Here is a 16,871-nt window from a genome sequence, read left to right as displayed (position 1 = left end):
TTAGTGGCACAACTATGATTATGTTATTAAATCACAATGAATTATTATTTTGTCCTTTAAGATATAGGAAGTCTTTCCTATCTTTTGAAATGTTAAAATTTGATAACTATTTATTATAAAGTTCCCTTATCCTTGTTGTTAATTATATAATATGCTTAGGTCAAATATGCCAGGATGGGGTCAGTCAACATGCTCTGGCCTCTGTCCACTTCTGACCTCCTCCCCTAGTGTCCTCCCCCTCATTCATTCTCCAGCCCATATTGGCCTTCTGTTTATCTTCTAGTATCTAAGCATTTTCCACCTTAGAGAATTTGCATTTAATAGTCCCTCCATCTGGAAAGTTGACTGCTTAGTCCTGTGTGAAGTGTGTTCCTTCATATCATTTATATACCTACTCAGAGGCCTTCTCTGACCACCTAACTAAATTCAGTCCCTCACCTTCCAGACCCCTAACTTTACCTGCAATATTTTTCTTCATAGAATTTACATGTATCTGAATGTTTTTAAATTGAATTCGTTAGTTAGCTTTTTCTTTTCTTTTTTTTTTTTTCTGTACTGCCTTTCTTTCTCACTAGAACATAAGTTCCATTAAGGATTTTACCTCTTTATCTCCAGCACTTCTTTATTTCCAGCACTTAGGACAGTCCCTGACACATCTCAGACCTAAATATATATGTGTTGAATGAATGAATTAAATGGAAGTGGTCACTTTTATCTTATAAATAGAAGCCTAAAGGTTGAGATTTTAAGTTCATTTTCTGGCAAAAAGGACTATTTTGTGTTTTAAATTTAGTTTTTTTTCCATTCTGAAGGGGCAAGAAAATGAAAGGTACTTAGGTTAAGATCCAGATATTTCTTTTTTTTTTAAATTTTTATTTTATATTGGAGCATATTTGATTAACAATGTTGTGTTAGTTTCAGGTGTACAGAAAAGTTATTTAGTTATACTTATACATTTATCTATTCTTTTTCAAATGTTTTCCCATTTAGGTTTTTACAAAATATTGAGCAAAGTTCCCTGTGCTGTACAGTAGGTTCTTGTTGATTATCTATTTTAAACATATCAGCGAGTACATGTCAATCTCACACTCCCAATCTATCCCTTCCCCCAACCCTTCCCACCACTCCACCTGTAACCATAAGGTCGTTCTCTAAGTCTGGGAGTCTGTTTCTGTTTTGTAAATAAGTTTATTTATATCATTTTTTTTAAGATTCTGCATATAAGCTATATATGATATTTGTCTTTCTCTGTCAGACTTACTTCACTTAGTATGATAATCTCCAGGTCCACCCATGTTGCTGCAAGTGGCATTATTTCATTCTTTTTAAGGGCTAAGTAATATTCTCTTGTATATATGTACCACATCTTTATTCATTGATCTATTGATGGACATTTAGGTTGCTTCCATGTCTTGGCTATTGTAAACAGAGCTGCAATGAACATTGAGGTGCATGCACCCTTTCAATCAATGTTTTTCTCTGGATATATGCCCAGGAGTGGGATTGCTGGATCGTATGGTGGCTTTATTTTTAGTTTTTTAAGGAACCTCCATACTGTTCTCCATAGTGGCTGTACCAATTTACATTCCCACAACAGTGTTAGGAGGGTTCCCTTTTCTCCACACCCTCTCCAGCATTTATCGTTTGCAGATTTTTTGATGATGGTCATTCTGACTGGTGTGAGGTGATACCTCATTGTAGATTTGATTTGCATTTCCCTAATAATTAGCAATGTTGAACATCTTATCATGTGCCTCTTGGCCAACTGTATGTCTTTGGAGAAATGTCTATTTAGGTCTTCTGTGTATTTTTTCATTGGGTTGTTTGGTTTTTTTTGATATTGAGCTGCATGAGTTGCTTGTTGCATCATTTGCAAGTATTTTCTCCCATTCTGTGGGTTGTCTTTTCATTTTGTTTATGGTTTCCTTTGTTGTGCAAAAGCTTTTGAGTTTAATTACATCCCATTTGTTTATTGTTGTTTTTATTCCCATTACTCTAGGAGATGGCTTGGAAAAGATATTGCTGCAATTTATGTTAAAGAGTGTCCTCTATGTCTTCCTCTAAGAGTTTTATATCCAGTCTTACATCTAGGTCTTTAATTCATTTTGAGTTTATTTTTGTGTGTGGTGTTAAAGAATGTTCTAATTTCATTTTTTTTTACATGTAGCTGCCCAATTTTCCCAGCACCATTTATTGAAGACACCGCCTTTATTCCATTGCCTCTTTGTCATAGATCAATTGACCATAAGTTCATGGGTTTATTTCTGGGCTTTCTATCCTGTTCCATTGATTTATATTTCTATTTTTGTGCCAGTACTATACTGTTTTGATTACTGTAGCTTTGTAGTATAGTCTGAAGTCAAGGAGCCTGATTCCTTGAGCTCCAATTTCTTTCTCAAGATTGCTTTGGCTATTCAGGGTCTTTTGTGTCTCCATACAAATTTTAAGAATTTTTGTTCTAGTTCTGTGGAAAACGTCATTGGTAGTTTTATAGGCATTGCACTGAATCTGTAGATTGCCTTGGGTAGTATAATCATTTTGACCATATTGATTCTGCTAATCCAAGGACATGGTATATTTTTTTTCATCTATTTGTGTCATCTTTGATTTCTTTCATCAGCATCTTATAGTTTTCAGAGTACAGGTCTTTTTTCTCCTTAGGCAGGTTTATTCCTAGGTATTTTTCCCTTTTTTGATGTGATGGTAACTGGGATTGTTTCTTTAATTTCTCTTTCTGATCTTTCAGTTTTAATGTATAGAAATACAACAGATTTCTATGTAGTAATTTTGTATCCTGCAACTTTCCTGAATTCATTGATGAGCTCTAGTAATTTTCTTTTTCTTTTTTATTTTTAAGCTGTGGTTTTCTTTCTTTTTTTTTTTTTGAAGATGTTGGGGGTAGAAGTTTATTAATTAATTTATTTATTTTTGCTGTGTTGGGTCTTCATTTCTGTGTGAGGGCTTTCTCTAGTTGTGGCAATTGGGGGTCACTCTTCATCGCGGTGTGCGGACCTCCCACTATCGCGGCCTCTCTTGTTGCGGAGCACAGACTCTAGAGGCGCAGGCTCAGTAGTTGTGGTTCACGGGCCTAGTTGCTCTGTGGCATGTGTGATCCTCCCAGACCAGGGCTTGAACCCGTGTCCCCTGCATTAGAAGGCAGATTCTCAACCAATGCGCCACCAGGGAAGCCCTCTAGTAGTTTTCTCATAGCATCTTTAGGACTTTTCTATGTAGAGCATCATGTCATCTGTAGAGTGACAGGTTTACTGCTTCTTTTCCAATCTGAATTCCTTTTATTTCTTTTTCTTCTCTGATTGCCATGGCTAAGACTTCCAAAACTATTTTTAATAAAAGAGGTGAGAGTGGACAACCTTGTCTTGTTCCTGATCTTAGAGGAAATGTTTTCAGCTTTTCACTGTTGGGTATGATGTTAGCTGTAGAAAATTCAGGAGATTTCTGATGGTTGAACTTCAAAATGACTTCAGAATTTGTTAGTGAGTGCCATTGTGGAATCTCTATCTGTACAAATGTTCATGCATAAATCAGACATCTACTTGTATGTTTCTTAGTTTGATAAGTATGTTTATCATCTGATAATATTATATTTTCAAAAGTCCTATTTCATGCTGTTAATTTAGTATATGTATTTTGACCCTTTCCAATAAATTAATGTGACATAATGAAGTTATTAGATACACAAATAGTGCTTGATAATTTCAAATAAGAGTAAACCAAAAGTCACCTTATAAAACATCTTATTATTCTCAGGGTTTTCTATAATACATATATGTCAAATGCCAATTACAGCTACTATTTCCTTATTATTCAGTTGTCTCAGCCATGGTAATTTCACTGTTTATAGGAGAGCAACAGTCTGTACAGTCTTTCTGTCAATTGTTTTCACCATTAGTGACAAAATGGATTATTTTTTGGTTAGAATTAATTTGTTCCCTAGTTTGTTCCAACTGGATGTATTTTAAATTAATATGCTAGCATCAATTTTGTATTACAAAGAGATTTCTTTGCCCTGCAAACTAAGCCTTTAAATATTCCTTCAAAAACTGAGGTCCTAATCAGCACCTCAGTACTGATCATAAATTTTTATTTGAATTGTTGAGGATGACCAGGAACCTTTTTTTCATAAAAATATTCTGATGATCAGTGACATTGACAATTCTTAAAACTAATATTTTTCAGATGATCTATTTAAAATAAAAAATTCCTAAAATACCTTGTTATAAATTACTAGCTCATAGACCATTTTTCTGAAATGAGAGATTCAGGTTGAGTGACTAATTGGATACCTGTGGGAAGAATTGTCACTATGAATTTAGAAATGGAAACAACAATGCTACGGTATTAGCTTGCTAGAGCTGCCATACCAAAATACCACAAAATGGTGGCTCTTAAAAAGCAAACTTACTGTCTCATCACTCTGGGGGTTAAAAACTTGAAATCAAGGTGTTGGCAGAGTTGGTTATTCCTGAGGCTTTTGATAGAAGGACTTGCTCTAGGCCACTCTTTTTGGCTTGGACTGGTTTTTTCCCTATGTCTCTTCACATCATCTTCCCTCTACCATGCGTCTATGTCCAAATTGTTCCTTTTTATAAGAATATTGGTTGTATTGTATTAGAAGTCTACCCTAATCCAGTATGACTTTAACTTAACTAATTATAATACATCTGCAACAACTCTATTTCCAAATAAAGTCACTTTCCCAAGTACAAGGGTTAACATATGAATTTTGAGGAACACAATTCAACTTATAACAACTACTACTAATAATTATATCTTCTGTGTGTAATATTATATTTAATCCTTTATGAGATAGGTAGTATTATTCTTATTTTGTAGATGAGGCTAAAAGAGTGGTTTGTCACAGAGTATATTATATGCTAAGGTTGGAATTACTTCTGACTACAAACTCATTGCTGGATACTTTTACTGAGTTTCACCATCATCATCATTTTGACCAGGGCCACTTGTTGAACAAACTGAGATAAAATCTGGTAATAAAGTGTTGACTTTATAATGTATTGAACCATTTACCTTTAGAATTATTCATTTATCTGTTTCTGTGTAACTACCCTAAAACCTAGAGGCTTAAAATAGCACTCATTTTATTATATCTCATGATTTGGTGGATACTCAGATGGCTGATTATTTTGTTCCACATAATGGCAACTGGGTTTACTCAATAGTATTTAGCTGATAGCTGGTCTAATCTGGAGAGTCCAAGAATGCTCCATTCACATATTTGGGATCTTAGTGGGGCCACTGGAAGCCTGAGCTCAGATTCTCACCCTCTTGTCCTCAGAATTTCTGTTCAGTGGGTAGTTGGACTTCTTCCATGATGCTCAGGGCTCCAAGAGTGAGTATACAAAGATGCCTGGCTGAGTCAGATTCAACTTGTTAAAAGTGACTGTCTCAGAATTACGGAAGAGAGCAACAGAATTTCTTGGAATTATAGTTCATTTGGAAGCCCTATTTGAAGACTAACTACTAAAAAACTATAAGGGCTTAAAAACCACCTAATTTAGTTTTCAATCTTGTTAAAGATATCAGCAAATGAAAGTTTTAATGCTCTTTTTTATTAGTAATATCACAAATATTGTTATAAATTAAAATAAGTATTTGATAATGAGTTCAATAATATTTCATCTGCTCTTAGATTCTAGTATTTATAATTAGAGAATTAAGAAATAAGAATTTGCTATACATTCACTTATTTTTATTTCAGTAAATAAAGATCTATCTTAATTATTTGATTACAGGCTTCGAGAACCCAACTATTAGATACCAGCCATCTTCTGAAAGCATAGAAGAAAACAAGATGAATTATTTCAGTTCCTAAATCTTGGCTTTGAGATATCTGTGGCAGGACTGAGAGATGACATGACCTCTCCAAGATCACCTCTAGCCTAAAGAATAGACCTCATAACTCCTGGATTGATTCTTAAAGAAACAATGCTCCTCTCTCTGATGCTTCACTAGTAAATTTTGCAGCAATAAAACATAGTATAATAGTCAAGTGTAGACACAGGGGCACAAGTATTAAAATTCATAATTCTGATTGTGATCATTAGAAAGTTAAGTTACTTTATCTCTCTATGCCTCAGTTCCTTCATTATTATATAATGTTAACATTAGTACCTCCTTTGAGGAGATGTGAGAATTTAGAGTTAATAAATGAAAAGCACTTAAAACAATGTCTAGGACATGGTAAGTATTGTATAAAGGTTTACTGTCATTATTACATTCACAAAAAACATAATAATCATTGACACGTCAATAGAAAGCATCTTTCTTTTTGCTCTTATTTGCTCTTAGAAAAAGCTTGGCATTTGAAATTATTTAATAGTATTAATTAAATAGCTTTTATATGTAATGTAGTTTATATACTTCACTCACTTAAAATCTTAGGTAAAGATTATAACATATACATGGACTTTTAATTCTAGAACAACTTTTTAAAAATTCTATACAAATTTTTCTGAATTCTTATTTAATAGATTAGGAAAATGAGGTCCAAAAAGGATATGTGATTTCCCAAGTCTACACTGTGCACAAGTGAAAAATAATATCAATTTCTATTAATAAATCAGTGATATTTCATCTCTAGTATATTTCAATGTCAAAATAAAATCATAACTTTCTCTATTCACATTTAAGTGGAAACTTACATGTCAAATCTACTCCTTAATTTTTGTGGCTATAATGAAATGCATAATATCTTGAGTAATTGATATAACTTGCAGTAGGCACATCAGAAAACAAAAGGATATTGGAAGTGTGGAATATATTGAGAATGCATGACAAAGCAAGTGACAGTTCAGTATATGATGATGCTGTGCCTTCTGCCAAACAAGAATGGGATGCCAAACATGCATTCCATATACTTCCCAATCTTCAGTCTTAACACATCATAGGCTCTTTGCCTAGAATGCTCTTCCTTCCTAGTTTTCATTAAATTCATTCTTTAGGCCTGAGGCTGTTTAGCAGGTACTTCAGGAGCCTTTTCCTAACTTCCAAAACTAGGTAAATTTCCTACATCATATGTTTCCGTAGTTTCATTATACTCCTACATTTATTTGTTGAGCTTGTATCTTTTACCCAACTCTCTTAGATATAGAAGAGCAAAAACTGTACCTGTCATGTTCAATGCCATGAGCCAAATACCCAACACACTGTAGAGATTACAGACATTAGGTTGCCAAAAATGTTTGTATTTCTTTTAAGAAATTATCCTGAAATCTGTTATCATTTAATGTAAAATGAGTCAAATAATCACCTTAAAGGTGATTTAAAGTTTTTGAGACCAGAAACCATGTGATTTGTTATTCATTATATTTTCAGTACTTAACATGCCTGGCACACAATAGACGTGCAAGAAGTCAAGGTTAAATGACAGTGCTCAATACATTAGACAATTTAGAATGTTAAAAGTATGAACTGGATTGAAGATCTATGTTCTAGTTTGACTCCCATCCTTATAAACTGTGACCAAAGACAAGTTGCTTAATTTCTCTAAGTCTCAGTCCTTTTGTCTATAAAATGAGAGAAGAGGGGAATAATACCTTCCTCATAGGATCAAATAAGGAGAAAAATTCCTAATACATGTCAAACACCTAACACAGAAGACAAAATAGAAGTTACTTTAGCCCAGCCTACAAAGCACCACATTTTCTCCTGCTGTCATGTGAAATAAGAAGCAGAACTATTTCATGATAAATTAAAGCTACAAAATTACAAGAATATTGATTTTGGTTAAATATAAGGAACATAGTTCTAATAATTATTGCTGTCCATCAGGAGATGAGACCATCTCAAAAAAAAAAAAGTAGATCCTTTCCTGCTCCTTGATAAATTTAGAGAATGGTTGATTTAAAAAAAAAAATCCTACCTTGTAAAGCAAATGAGACTCGACAGCCTCCAAACTTATTTTAGTTTGAAAATTACATTAATCTAATCTTCCCTGATGAGAGATCTTTTTTATCCCTTATTTCTGAATTTTGGTGCTTTAATTAATTTAGCTATTTGAACTAAGGGCACTACAAATTAGCCTTGAAGTAACCCAGAAGTATGTTGTAATATGGTTTTCTGTGGACTATAGTTTGTGATTAGGCATGTCTCTTTTGGATACCATTCAGTAGAGTCAGATGCTGAATTACCAAAAGTACTTCATTAAAAAACACTTTATCTTGTAAGGTGGTATTCCAGATTGTGTTCTTATGTCTTTTGACATCAGGGTGCCTGAGAGATCCATTGTTAACAAGGAGTTAACTAGAAATTATGTAATACAGTGATTACAACTAGCTTATCAATTAAGTCTTTAACATTGAAAAGTATGTTATATAAGATTGTGAACAATTTTATTAGCATTTCAACATGATTTCATAAAACAATATTCAGCATATATTTTGGGTTGAAAGAGTACATCTTTATACTCATAAAAGTATATGTCATTGCATACAAAATAAATTCTAAAGTTATAACAAATTCTGTAATATTTGATATTTTGTGGTAAAATAAAATTATTCAGCATGAAAAGAGTTATCAAGATATTAAGGAAGAATCAACATTGTGAAAATGACTATACTACCCAAAGCAATCTACAGATTCAATGTAATCTCTATCAAAATAGCAATGGGAGGGCTTCCCTGGTGGCACAGTGATTGAGAGTCCACCTGCCAATGCAGGGGACACAGGTTCGTGCCCTGGTCCGGGAAGATCCCACATGCCGCAGAGCGGCTGGGACCATGAGCCATGGCTGCTGAGCCTGCGTGTCTGGAGCCTGCACTCTACAAAGGGAGAGGCCACAACAGTGAGAGGCTCACGTACTGGACAAAAAAAAATAGCAATGGCATTTTTCACAGAACTAGAACAAAAAAATTCACAATTTGTATGGAAACACAAAAGACCTTGAATAGACAAAGCAATCTTGAGAAAGAAAAATGGAGCTGGAGGAATCAGGCTCCCAGACTTCAGACTATACTATGAAGATACTGTAATCAAGACAGTATGGTAGTGGCACAAAAACAGAATTATAGATCAATGGAACAGGATAGAAAGCCCAAAGATAAACCCACGCACATATGGTCAACTTATCTTTGATAAAGGAGGCAAGAATATACAGTGGAGAAAAGACAGCTTCTTCAATAAGTGGTGCTGGGAAAACTGGACAGCTACATGTAAAAGAATGAAATTAGGATACTCCCTAACACCATACACAAAAATAAACTGAAAATGTATTAAAGACCTAAATGTAAGGCCAGACACTACAAAACTCTTAGAGGAAAACTTAGGCAGAACACTCTATGACATACATCACAGAAAGATCCTTTTTGACACACCTCTTAGAGAAAGGGAAATAAAAACAAAAATAAACAAATGGACCTAATGAAACTTAAAAACTTTTGCACAGCAAAGGAAACCCTAAACAAGACGAAAAGACAACCCTCACAATGGAAGGAAATATTTGCAAATGAAGCAACTGACAAAGGATTAACCTCCAAAATTTACAGGCAGCTCATGCAACTCAATATCAAAAGAAAAAACAAAGAACTGAATCCAAAACTGGGCAGAAGACCTAAATAGACATTTCTCCAAAGAAGATATACATATTGCCAACAAACACATGAAAGGATGTTCAACATCACTTAATCATTAGAGAAATGCAAATCAAAACTACAATGAGGTATCACCTCACACCAGTCAGAATGGCCATCATCAAAAAATCTACAAACAATAAATGCTGCAGAGGGTCTGGAGAAAAGGGAACCCTCCTGTACTGTTTGTGGGAATGTAACTTGATGCAGCCACTATGGAGAACCATATGGAGTTTCCTTAAACAAACTAAAACTAGAATTACCATATGACCCAGCAGTCCCACTACTGGGCATATACCCTGACCAAACCATAATTCAAAAAGTGGAGTCATGTACCACAATGTTCATTGCACTTCTATTTACAATAGCCAGGACATGGAAGCAACCTAAGTGTCCATCAACAGATGATTAGATAAAGAAGATGTGGCACATGTATACAATGGAATATTACTCAGCCATAAAATGAAATGAAATTGAGTTATTTGTAGTGAGGTGGATGAACCTAGAGTCTGCCATACAGAGTGAAGTAAGTCAGAAAGAGAGAAACAAATATCATATACTAACACATATATATGGAATCTAAAAAAAAATAGTTTTGAAGAACCTAGGGGCAGGACAGGAATAAAGGCACAGACATAGAGAATGGACTTGAGGACATGGGGAGGGGGAAGGATAAGCTAGGACGAAGTGAGAGAGTGGCATGGACTTATATATACTACCCAATTTAAAATAGATAGCTAGTGGGAAGCATAGCACAGGGAGATCAGTTCCAAGCTTTGTGACCACCTAGAGGGATGGGATAGGGAGGGTGGGAGGGAGATTCAAGAGGGAGGGGATATGGGGATATATGTATGCATATAGCTGATTCACTTTGTTATACAGCAGAAACTAACACACCATTGTAAAGCAGTTATACTCCAATAAAGATATTTTTTAAAAAAGAGTTAATATTAAGGACCAGAGTTTCTCAAAGTTTTTTCCAGAAAAAAATATCATATTAGCAACATCAGAATTACATGGAGTGCTTATTAAAATTTGAAACATCTCAGCTTTCCCCAAGAACTAATAGCTCTTGGGGTAATAGATAGATAGATAGATAGATAGATAGATAGATAGATAGATAGATAGATAGATAGATAGAATGGAGGAATAGAGAGTAGGAACATGCATTTTTACAAATATCCCCCATGAATCTTACAGACACCAAGGTTTTGAAATTCACTGTAATAAAATATGGCTGTGGACAATATATGAGAACATAAACAAACAGACTGTGCTTTCAAACTGTGATTCATATGGCCAGGTTTCTAAGATAAAGTAATAACTGAAAGAGTTTTATGGGATAATTCTGAACTGAAAATATTACTTTCAAGGTATATAGTCTTGTGACAGAAGTGAAGTAGAGGTTTGTGTGGACAGGAGATAGTGTAGAGGGAGAGGGTCTATCATCTGAGGGATTAAATAAATGTTAATTAGTATAAAGATAATGAAGAGACTGACAAGTTGCAATATAGAGCTTGCTACATTTGAAAGTCATCAAGCTTAACCTGGAATTTAAGTTTTGTTGAATATTTAACCTCTAGTTATAAAAATGCTACATTAACAGAATCACAGAATCATAGAACTAGAAGAGTCTTCAAAAGTCACCAAGTTCAATTATTTATTGCTATTGAATCAACATCACAAATCCTTAGTATATTAAAGTCTATTTGTTCAGAAATTAAAAATTTTCCCAACTCAACTCAATGTCCATACTCAAGTGTGTTTTATACAAATATGAAGATCTAAAGGTAAATGATGTTAATTAGATAGATAGATAGATAGATGGATAGATAGATAGAAGGGAGGACTAATTTTCTTTATGTACTGCTATTTATAAAATTCTTTATTTGCTATTTAAATGTAGCAAAAGATGAATTTTTTAGAAAAGTATGAGTCACATCTGGCAAGCTATTTTTGATTTACTGAGCTTGGAATAGCTGCAAAAACACTTCCTCTTACAGACTTGTATAATCAATCATTTGTTGCCTTCCTTGCAAATCAGCATGAGTTTTATATTACTAAGATTTCCCCCCATTTTACAGCATTGAAATGGGTCACAAAGCAATTCAGTTCAACTTTAAATTCAATAAAATTAAGAATATATTTATTGGGTTTCCCTGGTGGCGCGGTGGCTGAGAGTCAGCCTGCCAATGCAGGGGACACGGGTTCGTGCCCCGGTCCAGGAAGATCCCACATGCTGCGGAGCGGCTAGGGCCATGAGCCATGGCCGCTGAGCCTGTGTGTCCAGAGCCTGTGCTCCACAACAGGAGAGGCCACAACAGTGACAGGCCCACGTACGAAAAAAAAAAAAAAAAGAATATATTTATTGAGCAGTAGTTCTCTGCTAGTACTTTTCTATGTACTGCAGCAAATCCCAAGTCTTTAACAACCACAAGCTTCTAACTTTACTTGAGGTCTCCCCGAAGCAAACTAAGAAATGATGAAGTAACAAAATAAAGCATTCTAGAATTTGGGCTGAAAGAAAATGGTTTTAATGGTTCAGAACTGGGAGGTGGCACTCAGTATTAGTAGGAAGATCTAAAGAGGGCTTCATGATAAAGATGAACACATGACTTAAGTTTTGATAGGCATTGAATAATTCTTCACCACTTCCATGGCAAAAAAAGTTTGAAAGTTGGAATGGTCATGATTATGCAGGGATCAGAGAAGGGGTAGTTTATGACTTAGACCTTTGAATCTCATACTTTTATATATGCCAGCTACTTAGCAAAAAAATGTAAGCCCTTTGAGCATAAGGATTACAAAGGTAAAATTGATAATGGAAAGATTATATATTATGGAGTTAGTAAAACCTTAGTTCTCAATCTTGGCTTTGCCATAACCATCAGGGTTATCTGGACATTTTACTTACATTCTTTGAGCTTGGAACTGGCTTTCTTTATAGCAATGGGAATAATGAACCTTTTTTTTTTTTTTTTTTTTTGTACACGGGCCTCTCACTGTTTTGGCCTCTCCCGTTGTGGAGCCTAGGCTCCAGATGTGCAGGCTCAGTGACCATGGCTCACGGGCCCAGCTGCTCCACGGCACGTGGGATCTTCCCAGACCAGGGCACGAACCCGTGTCCCCTGCATCAGCAGGTGGACTCTCAATCACTGCACCACCAGGGAAGCCCAATGAACCCTTTCTTGAAGGGCTGTAGTAAAGATTTAATTAGGGTAATAATACTGTACATCAAATAATGAGTCAAAAATATGAACGGTCTTGGTGTAAGTATATGCCTTGCACATAATAAGAGCTCAATATGTGTGATGTGGCTGATAGGAAGATGATTCTGTAGTTAGTGGGACATCATTATATGTTTTTTCAAGAAAGTTAGGTACTTAAATCATAATAATGTATAAGATTCCACAAGGAGAACATGTGGAGGAAAGTAGATTAAGGATGGAAACACAGGAAGAATCACAATTAAAGAGTGGGAAGAGGATGAGGATTTCATCAAGAAAACAGAGAATAAGCAGTCAAAAGTATGCAACTATATGCTCAGGAGAGCATGGGGATATTGAAGGCAAGGGAATAGAAAATGCCAAAACATATAAGGTGTTCAACAGAATCTAATGTGTTAGAGAAGCTTGAAATTGTAAATACTGAAAAGTTTCCATTGTGTGTGTTGAGGCCATCATTAAGCTTCATGAAAACAGGTTCACCTGCTTGGCTGGGGAGAAAGTCAAACTGCAGGAGGCTGAGGAATGAAGGAAATCTGAGAAAATGCAGACAGTGAGTTCCTACTGCTTTTCAATACTTTGCTGACAGTAGAAGAGAAAAAGCAAGGTAGTTAGAAGGTATGCTGTGTAAAGGTGGAAGGAGAGTCAGGAGATTGAAACAGAAGTGTAGAGCAAAAACTGGCCTCCATAGAGTGAGCTGAGAATGCTTAGAAATAATTAAGTAAAATGTAAACTGAGATATTTACAATCTACATTAAGTTTAGTGATAGGAAGTACATAAGATCTTTACCACTAATCATAGGAAACATGACAGAATTTTCTTAGATAAACCATGGTTGTGGAGGGATGTAGGAAGAAGAATAAGAAGGAAGAGAGGGATGCAGCTTGTTTTCTTTGCTTGAATAAATACCAGCAAAAAATGTATTACACTGATATTAATTGTAAATATAAACTCTATTAACATATTTTAGTGCCTGCATAGTATCCATAGCAAAAATCAAGAAACAGAATTGAAGAGGGAAGGGGATCAATATGGAGAAGTAAGAGGACATGGAGCTCACTGCCCCCCCACAAACCCACAAATACATCGAAAATAGATCGACATGTAGAAAAATTCTCATGGAAAATTAACTGGAAATGGGCAGAAGAATTCTTAAACAACCAAGCCTGTAAGAAAGACTCCATTTCCAGATAATCTGGTAGGACAGGGGGAAAAATGCATCAAGTTGGGAACTGTGCCCCTGGGAGACAACTAAGAGGAAAAGGAAGACCACCCGGGTAGAATGAGTGGGTTTAACCACAGACTGAGGTGCCCAGTCCTGGGGTCCTAAGCAGAGTAGACAAGACCCTGTGGCTGCATGGAGAACCACTGGGGCAGAAAGAAAGGCTGGAGAAGCCTAAACTCCACTCAAGAGGAGCAGTGCATGGGTGTTGGCTTGCCACCAGACAGAACAGAGAAAGGTCTGCCTTAGTGGCTGTGGCTTCACCACACTTCCCAAACCAACCTGAGTATAAAGTGAGGCCCCACTCACTCCACACCACAGCTTGGCACTGGATCTAGAAATGCCAATTTCTGGGAAATTATTCAATCTAGAAATGCAGAGGCTGCCCCTGGGGTTTGGGGTGTGCTCCAAGTGGGGCAGTGGTGGCCATTTTTGGTGATTACTGAAACAGTGACCCAGAAGCTCAAACTTTTGAGGGCGGCACAACCTCTTCAATTCCCATGACCACAATGCCCTGACATCCAGTCCCAGCCAAGAGAATGCTCCAGCCCCATCTGCTCCATGCCATATATTTGCACTAGGTCTGCGAGGTCCGCAACAGGGGAAAGGATGCTACCTTGGACTATGTCTGAGACGAGCCACAGACACCTACATCAGACCACTGGAAACACACAAACCTCACTTACTTCAGCACTCCCCTCCTTCAGGACAAAGGCTCCAGTGTGGGGAGAAGGAAAAGGAAACACTTAAAGGGAACAGAGCCACCTTGAGCCCGTACCTCAGGGATTCTGCTCCAGCAATGTGGGAGCAGACCCTACTTGTGACAAGACTGACTGTCACTGAGCAGAGATCAAGTCTCACCTCACACACTGTACAGGCTCTAGCTCCTCCAACATCAACCACACCCCCTATCAAGTTGACAGCTGCCAGAACACCCTGAGGAAAGAGGTGACTGGTATCAGCCTCAAATCCAGGCCTCGCACCAAAGACATTGGGCAAATGCAGTTTATGTAAGGATGTTCCCACATAAAAACACCCCTTCAGGACCACAATAGGTAACTGTTTCTAAATTCATAGAAACAGAGAAAGTTAAGTAAAATAAAAGGCAGAGGAGTTACTCTCAATTGAAAGAGCTAGAGAAAAGCCCTGAAAAAATAATGAAACAGATAATTAGTCTACCAGACTCTGAGTTCAAAAAGCTGGTAATGAAAATGCTAATGGAATTAAGAGAGATAATTGATCTAAACACAGATTTTTAAAATTCTTTTCCATTATGGTTTATTACAGGATATTGAAAATAGTTCCCTGTGCTATACAAGAGGACCTTGTTGTTTATCCTTTCTGTATATATAATATTTTGTATCTGCTAGACCCAAACTCATAATCCAACCCTTCCCTAAACACTCTTTCCCCTTGGCAACCATGAGTCTATTCTCTATGTCTGTAAGTCTGTTTCTGTTTCGTAGATAAGTTCATCTGTGTCATTTTTTAAATTTAACATATAAGTGATATCATATGGCATTTGTCTTTCTCTTTCTGGCTTACTTTACTTAGTATGATAATCTCTAGGTCCATCCATGTAGCTGAAAATGGCATTATTTCATTCTTTTTTATGGCTGAGTTTTATAGCTAACTATCTAGCTATCTAGCTACCTAGCTAGCTAGGTAGCTAGATAGCTAGATAGATAAAGATGTGGTATGTATGACATACCACATCTTCATTATCCATTCATCTGTCAATGGACATTCAGTTTGCTTCCATGTCTTGACTATTATTAATTAAGCTGCTATGAACATTGGGGTGCATGTAACTTTTTGAATTAGAGTTTTTATCATTTCCAGATAAATGCCCAGGAGTGGGATCACTGGATCACATGGTAACTCTATTTTTTTTAGTTTTTTAAGGTCCCTCCATACGGTTCTCCACAGTGGCTTCACCAATTTACATTCCCACCAACAGTGTAGGAGGGTTCTCTTTTCTCCACACCCTCTTCAGCAGTTGTTATTTATAGACATTTATAATGATGACCATTCTGACAAGTGTGAGGTGGTACCTCACTGCAGTTTTGATTTGTATTTCTTTAATCATTAGCAGTGATGAGCATTTATTCATGTGCCTGTTGGCTATCTGTATGTTTTCTTTGGATAAATTATACACAGCTCCTTTTAACAGGAACAAGAAACTATAAAGAAGACTCAATCAGAAGTAGATTAATTCAATTTCTGAGATAAGAAGCACTCTAGAAGAAATGAATAGTCAACTAAATTACACAGAAGAATATATAGATGATCTGGAATATAGAATGATGGAAATCATCTAATCAGAGCAACAGACAGAAAGACAAATTAAAAATGAAAGCAACATGGGAGTATATACAATAATATAAAATGTGTCATACACATTATAGAGATTCCAGGAAAAGAGAGAGAGAAGGGGAACAAAAATATATTTGAATAAATTATTGTTGAAAACCTCCCAAACCTAATAAAGGAAACATATCCAGGTGTAGGAAGCACAGAGGTCCTTAAGCAAGTCCTCTGGTCAGGTTCACCAAGAAGAAAAAGGGGAGTACCTAAATAAAATAAGTAATGAAAGAGGAGAAATAACAACTGATATCACAGAGATAAAAAATATCATAAGAGAATACTATGAACAGCTATATTCCAACAAATTGGACAACCTAGAAGAAATGGACAAATTTCTAAAAATATACAGCCTGTCAAGACTGAGTCAAGATGAAGCAGACAATCCAAGCAGATCAATCACTAAAGGTGAAATAGAATCTGTAATTTAAAAATCTCCCAGCAAACAAATT

Source organism: Mesoplodon densirostris, chromosome 7, assembly GCF_025265405.1.
Source record: "Mesoplodon densirostris isolate mMesDen1 chromosome 7, mMesDen1 primary haplotype, whole genome shotgun sequence".
Classification (NCBI taxonomy): domain Eukaryota; kingdom Metazoa; phylum Chordata; class Mammalia; order Artiodactyla; family Ziphiidae; genus Mesoplodon; species Mesoplodon densirostris.
The sequence above is the reverse complement of the archived record's forward strand: the minus strand, read 5'-3'. Positions refer to the sequence as shown.